This window comes from Adiantum capillus-veneris, chromosome 14, assembly GCF_014529385.1.
Source record: "Adiantum capillus-veneris isolate H3 chromosome 14, ASM1452938v2, whole genome shotgun sequence".
NCBI classification, from domain to species: Eukaryota; Viridiplantae; Streptophyta; class Polypodiopsida; order Polypodiales; family Pteridaceae; genus Adiantum; species Adiantum capillus-veneris.
In genome coordinates, this window is record NC_140944.1 from 122,357,422 (window position 1) to 122,362,560 (window position 5,139).

At 36.8% G+C, this 5,139-nt stretch overlaps 1 pseudogene; it reads right to left on the reverse strand.

Annotated features, from left to right (window-relative positions):
• Positions 1–2,117: 2,117 nt before the first annotated feature.
• LOC147443058 (uncharacterized) lies at positions 2,118–4,526 on the reverse strand (annotated as a pseudogene).
• Between the last annotated feature and the right edge of the window lie 613 nt (positions 4,527–5,139).

Genomic DNA, 5,139 nt, shown 5'->3' on the forward strand with positions numbered 1-5,139 from the left:
AGGTACGTAGATTCACTAGGAATTTCACTAGGAGTGGAAACTCATCTTGAAAAAAAGGATATGCTTATGCAATCAAGAAAATATTATCTACTAGTGCATAAGAATCATTCATGATCAATAGACATATCATCCATTCTAACTCCTCAAAATTTTCCTCATATGCTAATTTAGCTACCAGATCCCATTCAAAGGAAATTACAAGGTAGCACATGTGAAACACTTGAGAGAAGTAAAGAGGACACCTTTCACCAAAAGTAAAGTGGACAAAGTTTTCAAAGGGACATCCAAATCAGGTAATAATATTCTTGAGAGAAACTTAGACGTTGTCCTTGCATGTAACCCTAGCTTCAGCCTATTTTGTCACATAGTTAGTGGCAACAATAATATACCAAAATTGAGTGTTACGAGTTACAAGACTAATGGAACCCACACAATCTAAGCCTCACTTTTCAAATGGTTGGGTTACCTTAATAGGATGGAACGGCATCTTATCTTTTTCTTCGTGGTTTTGCATAATGTTGGCATTCATCACATCCCTTTGTAAAGAATGATGCATTGTTAGATAAAGTGAGCCACCGATAGCTTGATTGTAATACCTTTCTAGCATTCAAATGTCCTGAAAAGTGACCACCAACTATGCCCATATGTGCTTTTTGCAAAATGTACAAATACTCATCCTCACGAGCACAATGCCTAAGAATGTCATCTTTTTCTCACTTATAGAGAGTTTTGGCGATTAGGCAATAAGGATTGCACTCCTTGATTAACTTCCGTGCCAAAAACTTTTGAAGCTCTTTAGGTGGAAAAACATTAACTGAAAGGTTACAATCTTCTCTTCATTCGAGCATGGTCTTAACCATAAAGGGGGAAGTATTGGACAACTCATTGTCAACTCCATTGGGAGATTCACCGTTTGGTATACGAAACAAATGATCGAACATGACATATTTTTTGTATGGGCTCACAAGCACCATAAAATCAAGTTCAAGGAGAATGAGTAACCATCTTGTAATTCTTCCCGTGGAGCATGGTTTGTTTACCAAATATAGTGATGCTTTATGATTAACATAAAACACAAACTTGGTAGCTAGAAGATAATACCAAAACAATTTTACCGCATAAATCATTGCTAATCTGTTTTTTTTTGTAGTACTGTAGTTGATCTCGACATCATTCAATCAAAAACTTGCAAAGCTAATAAGGTAGTCCACGTTACGTTCTCCTGGTGGCTGAGTTAGGACACACCCAATAGCAAAGTTTGATTCATCAATATGTAGATGGAAAATTACATTCAAACGGGAGCTCATAAAATTGGAGCACTCATGAGGGCCTTCTTTAATAACTCATAAGTGCAACTACATTCCTTGGTCAAATTAAATTTGATAAGAATCTTGTGCAATGGATGAGCTATCTCGGCAAAGTATAGAATAAACTGTGGATAATAAAGGGGATTTTAGTTTTGCGAGCTTTCAGTTTTGAGCTTTTGAACCCTGATTTTATTCTAATGATATCTTTAAGTATGATTGTGTCGTGGAAAAACTCAAAACCTCATAGTACAATCCTTCAACTACCAAATCTTTTAAGAAATATGGAAGCATGTCTATGCTTATGCAGATTGTAACTTTGTAAAAGCACCTTTTGTATGTATTTTGGAGTTTGTACATAGAACGTGAGTCTTAAAAAATTTGCCAGAGTCTCCTTTGTATACTTTCTTGGGCTCCCACATGGGATTTCCTTCACATAAACTCTTATTTCCATCACTTTGACGATTCTTTTATCTAACAAAATTCAACACATTCTCAATAGTGTCAATATAATCTAACTACATAGGAAATCTCCAATCAAAGTCATTAGAATATCATGTGGCCATCGTGTACAAAACAAACATAAATGAAACATCCAAATGATATGTATGGAGCATACCAAAATGCCATGTCAATGTCATATGGATGCCAAGTACATAAAAACATAAATCAAAACATCAATATGTGTACTGTTAGAATAGAGTTTTCTCAACCAAGTGTGCATCTGCAATCAACAATTCATAGGTCCACATGCAATGCCGGACAAACATCTTTCATAGAGCACCTCAACTAGCTCTAGACACATGCAATGCCTCATATCTTCCGTAGAAGCTCAGCCCAAACCACCACACCCTGCAAACAAGTCCAAAACATAGTCATGAGGCTCAGTAAATGTTGCCATCCAACAGCCACCTAACCATATAAAAAGTAAATAAAAAACCTAATGCAAACACATATATACTATAAACATTCACTAGTATCATACTTTGGACTAGCCTTACCGAAAGAACAAAGAAGACCGCTTTGCGCCGCCTTTAAGAATAACACCATCAATCTCAATGGGGAAGACTACATCATCTATCATGTAGCTACAATCTGATGGAAACAATCTCTCAGCAATTTCTCCCCTGCCTCTCTATCATAGTGTGGCACGGGATGGCCAACACGATACCAAAGACACATGGTAAGATCAAGTACTTGCATAAATAAAATTCTCAAAGAATGAATGTCCTAACTATAATGTTTTTAGTTAGGAAATTAAATTATGAAACTAAATTTGTTATCTCACCACCTCTCTAGTGAGTGGATGCTGATATGCCTTCTTATTACACATAAGGGTACATGTACATAAGAGCAGAAGTCCTACCCTAATTGCATCTGCAATAAAATCTCCAATATGCTCGGCCATGCACATGGTGACTAAAAACCCCTCATTGGCCAAAAACTCATGAGCAACATCTATGCGACCTGTCAGACCCCTGGAAAATGTATTCCACTTGGGAACACTCATGCCCTCTGCAAAAGTGAATGATGACATGTAAGTAGACAACCATAGTTAGCTGTAAGTACTATTCCAAAGAAACGTTACTTACCCAATGGGATTGGTCCTACACCATCCACAAGAAAACTTGTAGGAAAATTTGCAAATATAAGCCTAGCAACCTCACGACACGGCACACCATCTTTTCTATATAGATTTGTATTCTGGGTCGCAAAAAATTTATTGATGCTACAAGAAAACCAAAACATAAATCATGTTCAAAACCATAGAGAAATGCAATAAGAAAATACAAATAACTAACCATTATCCACATCTACCTGTCAAGGGCAAACTTATCAATTTGTGATATATCCACAAGCAAGACATCTACAACGGTTTGGTATTGGAACCCTGCAAGAAGTATCCAAATTAGCTTTCAATTAGAAAACATTGAAAACAAAATTGCCAACAATTTTCTTAAACTTACCAAAAGATCGTGTGATTGGCCTTCTCTCCCAATCCTCTCACCCAAGAGAAGACTCTGCAACAAATGAAGTAGTGTGCACCAATGAGGATGTAGTTAGCACATTAGAAGAGGGTGCCATATGAGGTATAGTGGTTGCCAAAGAGGACATGCCAGGCTCCGTAGATGGCACAATGAGAGGCATAGAAGAGGGAGTGGGTATCCTTGATGTACTTGGAGGATCCATTTTGGGCCTTTACCCTTCTTGAGTGCATTGCTTACTAGTGGAGTACCTTGATAGCCACTCCCAATGGTGTTTTGAGTAACTCCATGAGAGACGACAGGGAGAGACTCTTCTCGTGTCTCCTTTAAGTACTCATCACTCTATTTTGAAACCCTTCACTCAACAATCATATAGCACAATATCACATACATTATCATTAAAGCAATATATACATTCTCAAAACAAGAGAACCACAAGTGTTAAGGTACTTACTCTTCCATAATTCAATTTCTTGCTTTGGAATAACTCCTAGTGGATAATCCAACCACCAAGGACAAACATTGGCCTCCCAAGTTGTCACATTCCTTTCAAGCAAAGAGGGAGAGAACATTGTATTCTCATCATGCACATTAATCCACTCTCTAGTGAATAATGGGGCTTCATTCAATTCCTGTGCTACTTCAATGCATTGCAGAACCCATCTACACAAGTTTTAGAGCATCATCCACTTTTAAATCACATACACGCAATGGTAAATGACATATATCAAAAAACAAATTGCGAGAGTCTCCTTTGTATGGAGAACACGTTTTCAAAATAAACTAGAAAGCCTATTTTGGGCTCCCACAAGGCTTTTAAGGGTTTTCCTCATAAACATTATACACGGCCCTGTTGTCAAAAAAGCCATCCACCCCATATTGGGCTTCCACAGAGAATTTAAGGATTTTTTGTAAACACAAAATTATATGTCATCATACTCAAAATGACCCACTATCACAAGACCATGGCAAATATTTAAATGCTCTGTTTTTGCATAGAGTGCAAGTGAAAGATGCAAACCTGTAAATCACTCTCTTAGCCGACAACATAAGCTCTGGCATCTTGTCACTAGAGTCGGAAGACTTCACCGTATCCATCAGGTAAATAAAATCCTACATACATACTAACAATCAATAAACACACTCAAGTTGATCTTGTGTAAATTAAAACATGTTTATATTCTATTGAAAACAATGGTCAAATGTCTACGTGCAAAATATGATTCTTCATGCTCATTTTGTAGAATAGGTCAAAAGAATTTGAAGTTGTGGACCTTCTACTTGCAGCCTTTCAATCATAAGTGTAGCCTCCCCATGCAAGTGAGCCCAATAAGTTTCCTTTTTCATGTAACTTCTAGAAAGCTTGTAGTCACCAAAATGAAGATACTATGGATCCGTAGACTTAGTGAGACTCATGAGGTGCAAAATTATCTTCTTTCTACAATAAATAAGAACAACATATCAAATAATCACATAGAAAAATGAAATAGCACGAACATAATTATCAAATGAGAAACTAATAGCTTCATATACCTCTCAGGAAAGATTTTTGAGCTTGTCAAACAATAGAGCTTATCTCTACTGATCTTAATCATTACAGGTTCATCCCATTTAATGCTAAATAGCAACTTGAAGAACACATCACCATTAAGAGGATTGGCGATTGATAGGTACTTGTATCCCCTATCTTTCAACCGTTCCTCTTATACATTTGTGCCCTTGTCTAGTCTCTTTTTTTTCTCAACATCATTTAGTCCAAGTGCATCAAGCTTTGCTCTTTCTTTGGACATAAATGCAGTGAAATCGTCCTAAAACAAAACACTTTTTTGAAACCATAATAAAACTTTACA